Raw genomic sequence first — 18,720 nt, 5'->3', positions numbered from 1 at the left:
TTTTTTTAGAGTAACTGTTTTGAACCTTAAATAATATGTAATATTTTATGATTCAGAGTATAAATCAGTATAAAGAGAAAGAAAATTCATTTGTAATCCCAGCACCACCCTATTTATTGGTATACATACACACACAACTACATACACATACATTGCATAATATGTCTATGAATATTTATATATTGCAATAAATACATGTTATTGTTCCTTATAGGCTGTTTTGTAGACTGCTTTTTCATTTAACAAAATAACACTGACAACTCTTCATGTCAATAAGTATTAACCTAAAATAATCTAATCTAAATGATTATTTTAGGTAGTATGTTGTTGAGAAACCGATATGTAAGTGTAAGATTTACATAATTTGGTCATACTGCTATCTACTGCTATATAATTTTTTAAATATTGGAAATTGAAATATGTTGGTAATCTTTTATTCTACCCTTCATACATGTACCTTTAAGTATTATCAGGGACTCATTACCCATATGGCAAGCTCAGCTTATTCTAATTTACTATAATTATTATTTTCTAGTATTTAATTTTTCACCACTTTTTTATTGGAGTATAGTTGATTTACAACATTGTTAGTTTTCAGGTGTACAGCAAAGTGATTCAGTTATACATGTACCTATATTCATTCTTTTTTAGATTCTTTTCTCATATAGGTTATCACAGAATATTGAGTAGAGTACCCTGTGCTATACAGTAGGTCCTTGTTGGTTATCTATCCTATATATAGTAGTGTGTGTGTATTCATCCCAAGCTTCTCATTTATCCCTTCCCCCACCACGTTTCCCCTTTGGTTACCCATAAGTTTGTTTTCGATATCTGTAGGTCTGTTTCTGTTTTGTAAATAAGTTCATTTGTTTCTTATTTTTTTAAATTAGATTCCACGTATGAGTTATATCTCATGATATTTGTCTTTCTCTTTCTGACTTAGTATGATAATCTCTAGGTCCATCCATGTTGCTGCAAATGGCATTATTTCATTTTTTATGGCAGAGTAATATTCTATTGTATATATGTACCACATCTTCTTTATCCATTCCTCTGTTGATGGATGTTTAGGTTGCTTCCCTGTTTTGTCTACTGTAAATAGTGCTGCAGTGCACACTGGGGTGCATGTATTCTTTTAGATTATAGTTTTCTCTGGATATGTGTCCAGGAGGGGGATTACTGGATCATATTGGATTGCTGGATCAAAAATAGAATCATAGTTCTATTCTCCAGCATTTATTGTTTGTAGACTTTTTGTTGGCCATTCTGACCAGTGTGAGGTCATATCTCATTGTAGTTTTGATTTGCATTTCTCTGATAATTAGTGATGTTGAGCATCTTTTCATGTGCTTTTTGGCCATATATATGTCTTCTTTGGAGAAATGTCTATTTAGATCTTCTGCCTATTTTTTGATTGGGTTGTTTCTTTGTTTTGACATAGAACTGAATGAACTGTTTGTATATTTTGGAGGTTAATCCCTTGTCAGTCACTTCGTCTGCAAATATTTTCTCCCATTATGAGGTTTGTCTATTCATTTTATTTATGGTTTCCTTTGCTGTGCAGAAGCGTTTAATTAGGTCCCATTTGTTTATTTTTGTTTTTATTTTCATTATTCTAGGAGGTGGATCAAAAAGATATTGCTGCAATTTATGTCAAAGAGTGTTCTGCCTATGATTTCCCCTAAGAGTTTTATAATGTACGAACTTACATTTAGGTCTTTGATACATTTTGAGTTTATTTTTGTGTACCATGTTAGAGAGTGTTCTAATTTCACTCTTTTACATGTAGCAACAACGTGCCCTAGGTTTCCTCTTAATTTTTGCATGATTACATTTGCTTTTCAAGGAGTCTTGGCCAATTTTAGTGACATCTAGTGCAGTGGATCAAATTATGGCACTGGGAGTGTCCATTAAACATGACCACTGATGGTAGGTATGGTAACACCACAGGCTACCTGAGGCATCTTAATGGCAGAGCTATTTGAATTATTGATATTTCCAATGCAGCTATTCTAAATTGTCGTTTTTGAATCATGTTTTAATATGAGAGGTTTTCAATTCATTTGTATATTTTTCTTAATATATTTTTTTTTTGCTTTAAGATTTGATATCTATTTTTACTCCAATTTATGTGCTTAAGTTACAGGGTTGTCAAAAACTTTAAAGAGATCTGTCTTAGCTTCTTTGTCAAAAATCATTTGTATTAGTCTAAATTTACTCCTTTTCTGCTCTTTGCCCTATGTATTTCATGATTTATGCTATTGTAGTTTGTATTTTTAATTTCAAATTCCAATTGAGGTTAGGATATAGAAAAACAATTTTTAATATTCATTTCGTATCTTGTATTGATAAAAACACTTTTTAGTTCTAGTTGTTTTATTCTATGTACCAATCGATATTCTACATGATCATGTTGCTAGAAATAAAAGTAGTTTAACTTCTCACTGAACATGGATGCCTTCTTATTTTCTTTTCTTGCCTGACTGCACTGACTAGAACCTCCAGTATTATGTAGAATAGAAGCAATTATAATGGATATTATTATCAAATTTTTTTTGTCCTATCTTGCCTCTCTACAGACATAATAGCCTGCTTGACACTGTACCAGGCTTCACTGATATGCTTTTCATTTTGTAACTTTTAAATTGAAATATAGTCAGTGTACAATATTATGTTAGTTTCAGGTGTATTACATAATGATTTGACATTTGCATACATTATAAAATGATCACCACAATAAGTCTAGTAATCCTCTATCCTTATACAAAGTTATTATGATATTATTGACCATATTCCCTATGCTATATATTTTGTCCTTGTGATTCATTTATTATATAACTTGAGGTTTGCACCTCTTAATCCCCTACATCTATTTCACCCACTTTCCACCCCCTCCCTTCTGGAAACCACCTGTTTCTTCTCTGTATCTGAATCTGTTTTATTTTGTTGTTGTTGTTCGTTTTATTTTTTAGATGCTACACGTGATATACAGTATTTGTCTTACTCTGACTTATTTCACTTAGCTATAATATCCTCTAGTTCATCCACATTGTCACAAATGGCAAGATTTCATTTTTAATGGCTGAGTAATATTCCATTGTGTGTGTGACCACATCTTCTTTATCCATTTGGCTATGGATGGACACTTAGGTTGCTTCCATATCTTGGCTACCGTTAATAATGCTGCAGTGAACACTGGGGTGCAGGTATCTTTTGTATTAGTGTTTGTATTTCCTTTGGTTAAATACCCAGAAGTGAAATTCCTGGGTCGTATGGTAGCTCTATTTTTAATTTTTTGAGGAGTTTCCATACTGTTTTCCGTAGTGGCTGCTACCATCTAATAATTTACAATCCTATCAACAGTGCCTTGAGGGTTGCCTTTTCTCCACATCCTCACCATTTGTTATTAGTTGTCTTTTTAATGATAGCCGTTCTGGCAGGGGTGAGGTGGTAACTCATTGTGATTTTGATTTGCATTTCCCTGAAGATTAGTCATGTTGAGCAAGTCCTCTGACCATTTTTAAGTTGGCTTGTTTTTTTTGTTTGTTTTTTTTGATGAGTCGTAAGATTCCATTGTGTATTTTGGATATTAACCCTTTATTGGGTGTATTGTTTGCAAATATCTTCTCCTATTCAGTAAGCTGCCTTTTGTTTTGCCAATAGTCTACATGTCCGAAAACGTTTTAGTTTGTTGGAATCCCATTTGTTTATTTTTGCTTTTGTTTTTCTTGCCTGAGGAGACAGATCAAAGTAATAATAATAATGCTAACATCGATGTCAAAGAGCATACTACCTGTTTTCCCCTAGGAGTTTATTGGTTTGGGGTCTTCAAAATCCAATTTTGAATTTGTTTTTGTATATGGTATGAGAAAGTAAATCAATCTGATCCTTTCCCTGTAGCTGTCCAGTTTTCCCAGCACCATTAATTGAAGAAGCTGTCTTTTCCCTGCTTTATATTCATGCCTCCTTTATTGTAGATTAATTGACCATGTATGTGTGGGTTTATTTCTGGGCTCTCTTCTGTTCCAGTGATATATGTGTCTGCTTTGGTGCCAGCTCCATACTGCTTTGAACTGTAGCTCTGTAGTATACTTTGAAATCAGGGACCATGATTTTGGTCATCTTTCTCAAGATTGTTTTGGTTCTTCAGGGTCTTTTGTGTTTTCATACCAATTTTAGAATTATTTGTTCTAGTTCTAAAAAATGCCATTGGTTAGGGTTAGGGATTACAGTGAATCTGTATATTGCCTTGGGTTATATGGTCATTTTAACAATATTAATTCTTCCAATTCATGAGCACAGTATATCTTCCCATTTGTCTTCAGTTTATTTCATTAATGTCTTATAGTTTTCAAGTATTAAGTCTCTTACCTCCTTTGTTAGAGTTATTGTTAGGTATTGTATTCTTTTTGATGCAACTGTAAATGTGATTCTTAATTTCTCTTTCTGATAGCTCATTGTTAGTGTGTAGAAACAGGACAGATTTCTGTATATTAATTTTGTATCCTGCAACTTTACTGAATTCATTTACTAGTTCTAATAACTTTGGGGGGCATCTCTAGGATTTTCTATATATAGTATCATGCCATCTGCAAACAGACAGTTTTACATCTTCCTTTCCAATTTGGATGCATTTTATTACTTTTGTTGTCTGATTGCCATGGCTAGGACTTCCAATACTATATTCAAGGAAAGTGGTGAGATGGGGCATCCTTGTCTTATTCCTGATCTTAGAGGAAATGCTTTCAGTTTTTCACCATTGAGTATGATGTTGACTGTAGGTTTGTCACAAAGGGTCTTTATTATGTTGAGGTCTGCTTCCTCTGTACCCGCTTTGTGGAGGGTTTTTGTTTTTATCATAACTGGATGTTGAATTTTGTCAAAACTTTATTCTGCATCTATGGAGAAAGTCATATGATTTTTCTTCAGACTGTTAATGTGGTGTATCACATAGATTGATTTGCAGATATTGAACCATTCTTATATCCCTGTGATAAATCCCACTTGATTGTGGTGTGTGATCCTTATAATGTATTGTCAATTTCTGACTTCTAATATTTTGTTGAGGATTTTTACATCTTAGGTTCACCAGTGATAATGCCTGTAATTTCCCTTTTTTGTTGTGTCTTTGTCTTGTTTCAGTATCAGGGTGATGCTGGTCTCCTAGAATGAGTTTAGAAGACCCTTCCTTTCTCTTTGATATTTTGGAATAGTTTGAGAAGAATAGGTGTTAACTCATCTTTAAATATTGGTAGAATTCACCAGTGAAGCCCTTAGGTCCTGCTGGTTAAACTTCATTACTGGTAATTGGTTTGTTCATATTTTCCTCCCAATTCAGTCTTGGGAGATTGTACATTTCTGGGAATGTATATTTCTTCTAGGCTGTATATTTTATTGGCATATAATTGTTCATAATAATCTCTTATCCTTTGTATTTCTGTGATGTTGGTTGTAACTTCTTTTTCATTTCTGATTTATTTATTTGGGCCCTCTCTTTCTTGATGAGTCTGGCTAAAGGTTTATCAATTCTGTTTATCTTTTCAAAGAACCAGCTCTTAGTTTCATTGATATTTTCCACCTTTTTATTTTTAGTCTTTATTCCATTTATTCTGCTCTGATCGTTATGACTTCTTTCCTTCTACTAACTCTGAGTTTTGTATGTTCTTCTCTTTCTAATTCTGTTAGGTGTGGGTTAGGTTCTTTATTTGAGAATTTTCTTGTTTCCTGAGGTAAGCTTGTATTGTTATAAACTTCCTTCTTAGAACTGCTTTTGCTGTGTCCCATAGATTTTGGATCATTGTGTTTCTATTTTCTTTTGTTTCCAGGTATGTTTAGTTTGATTTCTTCAGTGACCCATTGGTTGGTTAGTAGCATGTTGTCTAGCCTCTACATATTTGTGTTTTTTGCACGTTTTTTCTTGTGGTGATTTCATTGTGGTCAGAAAAGATGCTTGATATGATTTCAATCTTCTTAAACTTATTTAGATTTGTTTTGTGGCCTAACATGTGATTGATCTATGCTGGAGAATGTCCCACATGTACTTGAAAAGAATGTGTATTCTGCTGCTTTTTGATGGAATGTTATATGTATATATAAAATCCATTGGGTCTAATGTGTTATTTAATGCTAGTGTTTCCTTATTGATTTTCTGTCTGGATGATCTATCTATTTATGTAAGTGGAGTGTTATTGTCCCCTACTATTATTGTGTTACTGTCAATTTCTCCCTTTATGTTTGTTAGCATTTACTTTGTGTATTTAGGTGCTTCTATGTTGGATACATAGATACTTAAAATTGTTATATCTTCCTGGATCAATCCTTTTATCATTATGTAATATCCTTCCTTGTTTCTTGTCGCAGTCTTTGTTTTAAAGTCTATTTTGTCTGATAAAAGTACTGCTACCCCAGATTTTGTATGGAGTACTTTTTCATCCCCTTAACTTTCAGTTTGTGTGTCTTTAGATCTGAAGTGAGTCACTTGTAAGCAGCATATATATGGGTCTTGTTTTTGTATTCATTCAGCCACTCTGTCATTTGATTGGAACATTTAGTCCATTTACATTTAAAGCAGTTATTGATATGTATGTACTTAATGCCATTTTGTTCATTGATTTGTGGTTGTTTTGTAGTTCCTTTACATTCCTTTAATCTTTTGCTCTCTTCCATTGTGACTTGATGAGCATCTTTAACATTATGCTTGGATTTGTTTCTCTTTTTTGTGTGTTTTATTATATATTTTTGGTTTGTGGTTACTGGGAGGTTCTTGTGTAAAAACCCATATATATATATGATTATTTTAGTTGATTATCTCTTAGATTCAAATGCATTCTAGCAACCCTACATTTTTACTCTCCCCTCCACTTTTAATGTTTTGATATATTTTACATCTTTTTGTTTTATGTATCCCTTAACTACTTATAGTGGATATAGATGATTTTACTACTTTTGTCTTTTAACTTTCCTACTAACTTTATAAGTGGTTGATTCACTGCCTCTATTGTATGCTTGCCTTTACCAATGAGATTTTTCCTTTTGTGTTTTTCATATTTCTAGTTGTGCTATTTTCTGCTTAGAGAAGTTCCTTTCACATTTCTTGTAAAGCCAGTTTAGTAGTGCTGAACTCTTAGCTTTTGCTTATCTACAAAACTTAAGAGCTGTCCTTCAGATGTGAATGATAGCCTTGCCAGGTATTCTTGGTTATAGTTTTCCCTTTCACACTTTGAATATATTGTGCCACTCTTTTCTGGTCTGCAAAATTTCTGCTGAAAAGTTAGCTCAGAGTCTTATGTGAGTCACCTTGTATATAACTAGTTGCTTTTCTCCTGCTGCTTTTACGATTCTTTAATTTCTGCCATTTTAATTATACTGTGTCTTGGTGTGGATCTCTTTGGGTTGATCTTGATTGGGTTTCTTTGTGCTTCCTAGACCTGAATGTCTATTTTCTCTCCCAGGTTAGACAAGTTTTATTCTATTTCTTCAAATAAGTTATCAGTCCCTTTCCCTCTCTCTTCTCCTTCTGGGACCCCTGTAATGCAAATGATAGTGTGGTTGATGTCCAGAGATGTCTTAAACTCTCCTTATTTTGTTGAACTCTTTTTTTTTCTTTTTTCTGTTCAGCTTGGGTGATTCCAACTACTCTGTCTTCCGGTTCACCAATCTGTTCTTCTGTATCAGCTAATCTGTTGATTCCTTCTAGTGTATTTTTTATTTTAGTTATTGTATTATTCAGTCTGTTTGATTCTTCTTTTTTTTTTAACATCTTTATTGGGGTATAATTGCTTTACAATGGTGTGTTAGTTTCTGCTTTATAACAAAGTGAATCAGTTATACATATACATATGTTCCCATATGTCTTCCCTCTTGTGTCTCCCTCCCTCCCACCCTCCCTATCCCACCCCTCCAGGCGATCACAAAGCTCCGAGCCGATATCCCTGTGCCATGCGGCTGCTTCCCACTAGCTATCTACCTTACTACGTTTGTTAGTGTGTATATGTCCATGAATCTCTCTCGCCCTGTCACAGCTCACCCTTCCCCCTCCCCATAACCTCAAGTCCGTTCTCTAGTAGGTCTGTGTCTTTATTCCTGCCTTACCCCTAGGTTCTTCATGACATTTTTTTTTTCTTAAATTCCATATATATGTGTTAGCATACGGTATTTGTCTTTTTCTTTCTGACTTACTTCATTCTGTATGACAGACTCTAGGTCTATCCACCTCATTACAAATAGCTCAATTTCGTTTCTTTTTGTGGCTGAGTAATATTCCATTGTATATATGTGCCACATCTTCTTTATCCATTCATCAGATGATGGGCACTTAGGTTGTTTCCATCTCCGGGCTATTGTAAATAGAGCTGCAATGAACATTTTGGTACATGACTCTTTTTGAATTTTGGTTTTCTCAGGGTATATGCCCAGTAGTGGGATTGCTGGGTCATATGGTAGTTCTCTTTGTAGTTTTTTAAGGAAACTCCATACTGTTCTCCATAGAGGCTGAACCAATTCACATTCCCACCAGCGATGCAAGAGGGTTCCCTTTTCTCCACACCCTCTCCAGCATTTATTGTTTCTAGATTTTTTGATGATGGCCATTCTGACTGGTGTGAGATGATATCTCATTGTAGTTTTGATTTGCATTTCTCTAATGATTAATGATGTTGAGCATTCTTTCATGTGTCTGTTGGCAGTCTGTATATCTTCTTTGGAGAAATGTCTATTTAGGTCTTCTGCCCATTATTGGATTGGGTTGTCTGTTTTTTTGTTATTGAGCTGCATGAGCTGCTTGTAAATTTTGGAGATTAATCCTTTGTCGGTTGCTTCATTTGCAAATATTTTCTCCCATTCTGAGTGTTGTCTTTTGGTCTTGTTTATGGTTTCCTTTGCTGTGCAAAAGCTTTGAAGTTTCATTAGGTCCCATTTGTTTATTTTTGTTTTTATTTCCATTACTCTAGGAGGTGGGTCAGAAAGGATCTTGCTGTGATTTATGTCATGTTTTCCTCTAAGAGTTTGATAGTTTCTGGCCTTACATTTAGGTCTTTAATCCATTTTGAGCTTATTTTTGTGTATGGTGTTAGGGAGTGATCTAATCTCATACTTTTACATGTACCTGTCCAGTTTTCCCAGCACCACTTATTGAAGAGGCTGTCCTTTCTCCACTGTACATTCCAGCCACCTTTATCAAAGATAAGGTGTCCATATGTGTGTGGGTTTATCTCTGGGCTTTCTATCCTGTTCCATTGATCTATCTTTCTGTTTTTGTGCCAGTACCATACTGTCTTGATTAATGTAGCTTTGTAGTATAGTCTGAAGTCAGGGAGCCTGATTCCTCCAGCTCCTCTTTTCGTTCTCAAGATTGCTTTGGCTATTCGGGGTCTTTTGTGTTTCCATACAAATTGCGAATTTTTTTCTTCTAGTTCTGTGAAAAATGCCAGTTGGAGTTTGATAGGGATTGCATTGAATCTATAGATTGCATTGGGTAGTAGAGTCATTTTCACAATGTTGATTCTTCCAATCCAAGAACATGGTATATCTCTCCATCTATTTGTATCATCTTTAATTTCTTTCATCAGTGTCTTATAATTTTCTGCATACAGGTCTTTTGTCTCCTTAGGTGGGTTTATTCCTAGATATTTTATTCTTTTTGTTGCAATGGTAAATGGGAGTATTTTCTTGATTTCACTTTCAGATTTTTCATCATTAGTATATAGGAATGCCAGAGATTTCTGTGCATTAATTTTGTATCCTGCCACTTTACCAAATTCATTGATTAGCTCTAGTAGTTTTCTGGTAGCATCTTTAGGATTTTCTGTGTATAGTATGTCATCTGCAAACAGTGACAGATTAACTTCTTCTTTTCCGATTTGGATTCCTTTTATTTCCTTTTCTTCTCTGATTACTGTGGCTAAAACTTCCAAACCTATGTTGAATAAGAGTGGTGAGAGTGGGCAACCTTGTCTTGTTCCTGATCTTAGTGGAAATGCCTTCAGTTTTTCACCATTGAGGTTGATGTTTGCTGTGGGCTTGTCATATATGGCCTTTATTATGTTGAGGAAAGTTCCCTCTATGCCTACTTTCTGCAGGGTTTTTATCATAAATGGGTGTTGAATTTTGTCAAAAGCTTTCTCTGCATCTATTGTGATGATCATATGGTTTTTCTCCTTCAGTTTGTTAATATGGTTTATCACATTGATAGATTTGAGTATATTGAAGAATCCTTGCATTCCTGGAATAAACCCCACTTGATCATGGTGTATTATCCTTTTAATGTGCTGTTGGATTCTGTTTGCTAGTATTTTGTTGAGGATTTTTGCATCTATGTTCATCAGTGATATTGGCCTGTAGTTTTCTTTCTTTGTGACATCCTTGTCTGGTTTTGGTATCGAGATGATGGTGGCCTCGTAGAAGGAATTTGGGAGTGTTCCTCCCTCTGCTATATTTTGGAAGAGTTTGAGAAGGATAGGTGTTAGCTCTCTCTAAATGTTTGATAGAATTCGCCTGTGAAGCCATCTGGTCCTGGGCTTTTGTTTGTTGGAAGATTTTTAATCACAGTTTCAATTTCAGTGCTTGTGATTGGTCTGTTCATATTTTCTGTTTCTTCCTGATTCAGTCTTGGCAGGTTGTGCTTTTCTAAGAATTTGTCCATTTCATCCAGATTGTCCATTTTATTGGCATAGAGTTGCTTGTAGTAATCTCTCATGATCTTTTTTAATTCTGCAGTGTCAGTTGTTACCTCTTCTTTTTCATTTCTAATTCTATTGAGTTGCGTCTTCTCCCTTTTTTTCTTGATGAGTCTGGCTAGTGGTTTATCTATTTCATTTATCTTCTCAAAGAACCAGCTTTTAGTTTTACTGATCTTTGCTATTGTTTCCTTCATTTCTTTTTCATTTATTTCTGATCTGATTTTTATGATTTCTTTCCTTCTGCTAGCTTTGAGTTTTTTTTTCTTCTTTCTCTAATTGCTTGAGGTGCAAGGTTAGGTTGTTTATTCGAGATGTTTCCTGCTTCTTAAGGTGGGCTTGTATTGCTATAAACTTCCCCCTTAGAACTGCTTTTGCTGCATCCCATAGGTTTTGGGTCATTGTGTCTCCATTGTCATTTGTTTCTAGGTATTTTTTTATTTCCTCTTTGATTTCTTCAGTGATCACTTCATTATTAAGTAGTGTTGTTTAGCCTCCATGTGTTTGTATTTTTTACAGATCTTTTCCTGTAATTGATATCTAGTCTCATGGCGTTGTGGTCAGAAAAGATACTTGATACAATTTCAGTTTTCTTAAATTTACCAAGGCTTGATTTGTGACCCAAGATATGATCTATCCTGGAGAATGTTCCATGAGCACTTGAGAAAAATGTGTATTCTGTTGTTTTTGGATGGAGTGTCCTATAAATATCAATTAAGTCCATCTTGTTTAATGTATCATTTAAAGCTTGTGTTTCCTTATTTATTTTCATTTTGGATGATCTGTCCATGGGTGAAAGTGGGGTGTTAAAATCCCCTACTATGAATGTGTTACTGTCAATTTCCCCTTTTATGACTGTTAGTATTTGCCTTATGTATTGAGGTGCTCCTATGTTGGGTGCATAAATATTTACAATTTTTATATCTTCTTCTTGGATCGATCCCTTGATCATTATGTAGTGTCCTTCTTTGTCTCTTCTAATCATCCTTATTTTAAACTCTATTTTGTCTGATATGAGAATTGCTACTTCAGCTTTCTTTTGGTTTCCATTTGCATGGAATATCTTTTTCCATCCCCTTACTTTCAGTCTGTATGTGTCTCTAGGTCTGAAGTGGGTCTCTTGTAGACAGCATATATAAGGGTCTTGTTTTTGTAGCCATTCAGCCAATCTGTGTCTTTTGGTGGGAGCATTTAGTCCATTTACATTTAAGGTAATTATCGATATGTATGTTCCTATTCCCATTTTCTAAATTGTTTTGGGTTCGTTATTGTAGGTCTTTTCCTTCTCTTGTGTTTCTTGTCTAGAGAAGTTCCTTTAGCATTTGTTGTAAAGCTGGTTTGGTGGTGCTGAACTCTCTCAGCTTTTGCTTGTCTGTAAAGGTTTTAATTTCTCCATCAAATCTGAATGAGATCCTTGCTGGGTAGAGTAGTCTTGGTTGCAGGTTTTTCTCCTTCATCACTCTCAGTATGTCCTGCCACTCCCTTCTGGCTTGTAGGGTTTCTGCTGAGAGATCAGCTGTTAACCTTATGGGGATTCCCTTGTGTGTTATTTCTTGTTTTTCCCTTGCTGCTTTTAATATGCTTTCTTTGTATTTAATTTTTGACAGTTTGATTAATATGTGTCTTGGCGTATTTCTCCTTGGATTTATCCTGTATGGGACTCTCTGTGCTTCCTGGACTTGATTAACTATTTCCTTTCCCATATTAGGGAAGTTTTCAACTATAATCTCTTCAAATATTTTCTCAGTCCCTTTCTTTTTCTCCTTCTTCTGGAACCCCTATAATTCGAATGTTGGTGCGTTTAATGTTGTCCCAGAGGTCTCTGAGACTGTCCTCAGTTCTTTTCATTCTTTTTTCTTTATTCTGTTCTGCAGTAGTTATTTCCACTATTTTATCTTCCAGGTCACTTATCCGTTCTTATGCCTCAGTTATTCTGCTATTGATCCCATCTAGAGTACTTTTAATTTCATTTACTGTGTTGTTCATCGTTGCTTCTTTCATCTTTATTTTTTCTAGGTCCTTGTTAACTGTTTCTTGCATTTTGTCCATTCTATTTCCAAGATTTCGGATCATCCTTACTATCATTATTCTGAATTCTTTTTCAGGTAGACTGCCTATTTCCTCTTCATTTGTTAGATCTGGTGGGTTTTTATCTTGCTCCTTTATCTGCTGTGTGTTTTTCTGTCTTCTCATTTTGCTTATCTTACTGTGTTTGGGGTCTCCTTTTTGCAGGCTGCAGGTTCGTAGTTCCCGCTGTTTTTGATGTCTGTCTCCAGTGGCTAAGGTTGGTTCAGTGGGTTGTGTAGGCTTCCTGGTGGAGGGGACTAGTGCCTGTGTTGTGCTGGATGAGGCTGGATCTTGTCTCTCTAGTGGGCTGGTTCACGTCTGGTGATGTGTTTTGGGGTGTCTGTGGCCTTATTATGATTTTAGGCAGCCTCTCTGCTAATGGGTGGTGTTGTGTTCCTGTTTTGCTCGTTGTTTGGCATAGGTTGTCCAGCACTGTGGCTTGCTGGTCGTTGAGTGAAGCTGGGTGCTGGTGTTAAGATGGAGGTCTCTGGGAGATTTTCGCCATTTGATATTATGTGGAGATGGGAGGTCTCTTGTGGACCAGTGTCCTGAAGTTGGCTCTCCTACCTCAGAGGCAGAGCCCTGACTCCTGGCTGGAGCACCAAGAGCCTTTCATCCACAGGGCTCAGAATAAAAGGGAGAAAAAGTAGAGAGAATTAGTAGAAGTATGAGGAAAGAAAGAAGGAAAGGAGGGAAGGAAGGAAGAAAGAAAGAAAGAAAGAAGCAAAGAAGGAAAGAAGGCAAGAAGGAAAGAAAGGAGGGAGGGAGGAAGGAAGGAAGGAGGGAAAGAAGGAAAAAAGACAGAAAGAAAGAAGATACAGTAAAAATAAAATAAAGTATAATAAAGTTGTTGAATTAAAAAATTCTTATTTAGAAAAAAAAAAGGGACGGATAGAACCTTAGGACAAATGTTGGAAGCAAAGCTATACAGACAAAATCTTACACAGAAGCATACACATACACCCTCACTAAAAGAGGTAAAGGGGGAAAAATCATAAATCTTGCTGTCAGAGACCACCTCCTCAATTTGGGATGATTCGTTGTCTAAAGGAGGGAAGGAAGGAAGGAAAGAAAGAAAGAACGAAGGTAAAGTATAATAACGTTATTAAAATTAAAATTGATTATTAAGAAAAAAATTTTAAGAAAAAACCATGGACGGATAGAACCCTAGGACAAATGGTGGAAGCAAGACTATACAGACAAGATCTCACACAGAAGCATACACATACACATTCACAAAAAGAGGAAAAGGGGAAAAAATCATAGATCTTGCTCTCGAAGCCCGCCTCCTCAATTTGGGATGACTCGTCTATTCATGTATTCCACAGAGGCAGGTACATCAAGTTGATTGTGGAGCTTTAATCCGCTGTTTCTGAGGCTGCTGGGAGAGATTTCCCTTTCTCTTCTTTGTGCTCACAGCTCACAGGGGCTCAGCTTTGGATTTGGCCCTGCCTCTGTGTGTAGGTCGCTGGAGGGCGTCTGTTTTTCGCTCAGACAGGACGGGGTTAAAGGAGCCGCTGATTTGGGGGCTCTGGCGCACTCAGGCCGGCGGGGAGGGAGGGGCATGGAGTGCGGGGCGGGCCTGCGGCGGCAAAGGCCAACATGACTTTGCACCAGCCTGAGGCCCGCCGTGCGTTCTCCCGGGGAAGTTGTCCCTGGATCCCGGGAACCTGGCGGTGGCGGGCTGCACAGGCTCCACGGAAAAAGGGGTGTGGAGAGTGACCTGTGCTCGCACACAGGCCCCTTGGTGGCGGCAGCAGCAGCCTTAGCGTCTCCCGCCCGTCTCTGGGGTCCGCGCTTTTAGCCGCGGCTCGCGCCCGTCTCTGAGGTCCGCACCTTTAGCCGCGGCTCACGCCCGTCTTTGGGGTTCGCGCTTTTAGCCACGGCTCGCGCCCGTCTCTGGGGCTCCTTTAAGCAGCGCTCTTAAACCCATCTTCTCGCGCACCGGGAAACAAAGAAAGAAGAAAAAGTCTCTTGCCTCTTCGGCAGGTGCAGACTTTTCCCCGGACTCCCTCCCGGCTAGCCATGGTGCACTAACCCCTTCAGGCTATGTTCAAGCCGCCAAACCCCTGTCCTCTCCCTGCGCTCCTTGCGAAACCGAAACCCGAGTCTCAGAGCCTCAGCTCGCAGCCCCGCCCGCCCCGGCGGGTGAGCAGACAAGCCTCTAGGGCTGGTGAGTGCCGGTCGGCACCGATTCTCTGAGTGGGATTCTCCCCGCTTTGCCCTCCGCACCCGTTGCTGTTCACTCCTCCGCGGCTTCGAAACTCCCCCCTCCGCCTCCCACAGTCTCCGCCCGCGAAGGGGCTTCCTAGTGTGTGGAAACTTTTCCTTCTTCACAGCTCCCTCCCACTGGTGCAGGTGCCGTCCCTATACTTTTGTCTCTGTTTTTTCTTTTTTTTTTCTTTTGCCCTACCCAGGTACGTGGGGAGGTCTGAGGTCTTCTGCCAGCCTTCAGTAGGTGTTCTGTAGGAGTTGTTCCACGTGTAGATGTATTTCTGGTGTATCTGTGGGGAGGAAGGTGATCTCCGCGTCTTACTCTTCCGCCATCTTCCCACTTCCACCTGATTCTTCTTTATGTTTTCTAACTCTTGTTGAACTTCTCACTGTTCATCTTCTTCTGTGTTCCTTGAGTGTGTTTATGACCATTACCTTGAACTCAATTTTATCAGATAGATTGTTTATCTCCACTTTATTTAGTTCTTTTTCTGAAGTTTTGTTTTTGTTTGGAACATATTGCTCTCTCTCCTCATTTTGCCTAATTCTTTGTGTTTATTTCTGTGTATTAGGTAGATTAGTTACATTTCCCAATCTTGAAGAAGTGTCCTTATATAGGTACCATCCTATGACGCCCAGCAGCACACTCCCCTCTGGTCGTGAGAGATCTATGCTCTAGGAGTGTCCCCTATGGGGGCTGCATGGGCTCTTCTCTTCTGCAGTTGCAGGGCTGACTACTTTGGTGCGCCGGTAGGCAGGGCTGGCCCCTGGTCTGGTTGGCTACCAGGCCGTGCCTCATGTGATGGCTGCCTGCCCACTGGTGGACATAGCTGGGTCCTGGTGCAGCTGGTTACAAGGCCCAGGGAGTCCCATGTCTCATGCCAGCCAACTGGTGGGCAAAGCATGTCCTGGTGAGGCTGGCTATGGGGCCTCTGGTGGCTGGGTTAGGAACTAGTCACCTGTTGGGAGATGGTGGGTCACAGTGAGGCTGGTTGTATGGCCCAGGTGGATCCCAGGACTGGTGCCAGCTCCCTGGTGAGAAGATCATCCCCCAGTGCTAATAAGCTAGAGGGAGGATTCCAAAATGGCACTTGCCAGCACTGGTGTCTTCATAGTAGAACAAGTCTCCCAAAATGGCTACCACCAGCATCTCCATCCCCAAAGGGAATGCCAGCTGCCTCCTATCTCTCCAGGAGTCTCTCCAAGATGAACAAGTTGGTCTGACCCAGGCTTCTTTCAACTTACTGCCTCTGTACTGGGACTTAGAACATGTGAGATTTACATGTGCCCTTTAAGAACAGAGTCACTATTTCCTACAGCCCTCTGGTTCTCCCATACACAAGCCCTGCTGACCTTCAAAGCCAGATGTTCTTGAGGTTCGTCTTCTTGGTGCAGGACCCCCTGGCTGGGGAGCCTGATGTTGAGCTTGGACCTCTTTCCCCTTGGGAAGAACCTCTGCAATTGTGATTATCCTCTTGTGGATACCCCAAGGAGACCCCAAGGATACCCCAAGCTACCCCAAGGTGTGGCTCTTGACTATACCTCACCTCTTCCTCTCCTACCCATCTCATTGTGGTTACTTCTTTATAGCTTTAGTTGTGGAAAATCTTTTCTGCTAGTCTTCATGTCATTCTCACAGTTGCCCTGCAGATAGTTTTAATTTCGGTGTGCCCATGGAAGGAGGTGAGCTCAGGGTCTTGCTACTCTGCCATCTTGGCCACAGCCTCTCATTTTGTAATTTTCTTTTTCTCTCAGTGTTTCTTTTTAGATGGTTTCTTTTTCTGAACATGTATTAATTAATCTCTTTCCCTGCAATATCTACTCTGCCATTAATGCGTCCATTGCATTACTCATCTCACACATTAAAAAAAAAATTGATTTGGGCCCTTTTTATATCTTCCGTGTCTCTTGTTTACCTTGTAAATATATGGAATGTAGTTATGTTATCTGTTTTTTTTTAATTCAAGTATAGTTAATTTACAAGTCGTGTTAGGTTCAAGTGTGCAACAGTGATTCAGTTGTACATATATAAGTATATCTAGATAGATGCTTTTTCTGATTCTTTTCCATTATAGGTTGTTACAAGATACTGCATATAGTTCCCTGTGCTATAGATCAAGTCCTTGTTGTTTACCTATTTTATATATAATAGTGTGTGTATATGTTAATCCCAAACTCCTAATTTATCTCTCCACCCACTCTCTGCTATCCCCTTTGATAACCATAAGTTTGTTTTCTATGTCTGTTGAGTCTATTGCTGCTTTGTAAATAAGTTCATTTGTATCATTTTTTTAGATTCCACATATAAGTGATATGATATTTGTCTTTCTCTGACTTACTTCACTTATGTGATGATCTCTAGGTCCATCCATGTTGCTGCAAATGGCATTATGTAATTCTTTTTTATGGCTGAGTAATATTCCATTGTATTTATTTTTATATATATATATATATATATGTATGTATATATATATGTGTGTATATATATATATATACCACATCTTCTTTATCCATTCCTATGTTGATGGACATTTAGGTTGCTTCCATGTCCTGACTGTTGTAAATAGTGCTGCAGTGAGCATTGGGGTGCATGTATCTTTCCAAATTAGAGTTTTCTCCAGATATATGCCCAGAAGTAGGATTGTGGCATCATATGATAACTCTATTTTTAGTTTATCTATTTTAATATTATCTTTAATTCTAACAGCTGTATCATTTCTGGATCATTTTTGATTGATTACTCACTTTATGGGTCTGTGCTTCTTTATATGCTTGGTATTCTTTGATTAGATGCCAGATATCGTGAATTTTATATTGTGTGTGCTGAATAGTTTCAGCTTTTTATAAATATTCCTTAGCTTTTTTTCTTGAATGTAGATAGGTAGTTTATTTGGAAATGGTTTGATTTTTATAGGTCTTGCTTTTTAATAGTTGTTAGATGGGGCCAGAACCATGTTTAATCTGGGACTAGTTATTCCCCACTACTGAGGCAACATTTTAGTACTCTACCCAGTGCCCTACGACTTACAGAATTTTTCTGGGGTGGCTGGTGAGAATAGGCATCATAGGTAGGTGCCAAGTACTGTTTTATTGAATCTTTTGGGATGATCCTGTCTTTGGTCTTGGATTGTCTCCTCACATACACATAGTGATCCATTCCATTGCTGACTACTTTAGGAAATTCTCTGAGGATTTCTGGGTGATTTCCTCTGTGCAGCTATCTCTTTTCTGGCACATCCAGTATCAATATTAGTCCAGAGATTTACAGAGAGAAGTCAAATTTCATGTATGATATTACATTTACCTATAATATAATATATACAATTATGTATTATTATAATATAATATAATATATTATATATATTATATTATATTATTATTATATATTATATATATATAACAATATATTATTATAATATATAATTATATATAATATATAATATAATAGGCCTGAGTGACTCTTGGTTAAGGAATCCTCCAACTGAAGATGATTTGAAATTGCCTAAACTCACCAGGAGAGCAATGCATTGAGATGCTATCTGATCTGAAACTAGACACCCTGAAGGTGTGCAGTGAGACAAGTTGCATCTAAGGGTTAAATATATTCTTCATGTTTGACCATGTGTGGAAATTTACCCCTTACTACCCTCCCAAATTTGTACTCAGAATAACCTTACAAGTCATAAGGCTTGCTCATTTCCAACATACTCTCACATTTTAAATATTTATTTGTATTTCTAAACAGCAAGTTGATGTTAACCAATAT

At 37.5% G+C, this 18,720-nt stretch overlaps 1 protein-coding gene across 1 annotated transcript in view; it reads left to right on the top strand.

The window, feature by feature from the left end:
• FSIP2 (fibrous sheath interacting protein 2) overlaps positions 1 to 18,720 on the top strand; it is a 124,320-nt gene that overhangs the window by 8,458 nt on the left and 97,142 nt on the right. The gene's annotated exons all lie outside the window — the stretch shown is intronic.

This window comes from Aethalodelphis obliquidens, unplaced genomic scaffold, assembly GCF_003676395.1.
Source record: "Aethalodelphis obliquidens isolate GAN/ISIS:26980383/991018 unplaced genomic scaffold, ASM367639v1 scaffold2, whole genome shotgun sequence".
Lineage (NCBI taxonomy): Eukaryota > Metazoa > Chordata > Mammalia > Artiodactyla > Delphinidae > Aethalodelphis > Aethalodelphis obliquidens.
This window is presented reverse-complemented; position numbering and strand designations above follow the sequence as displayed.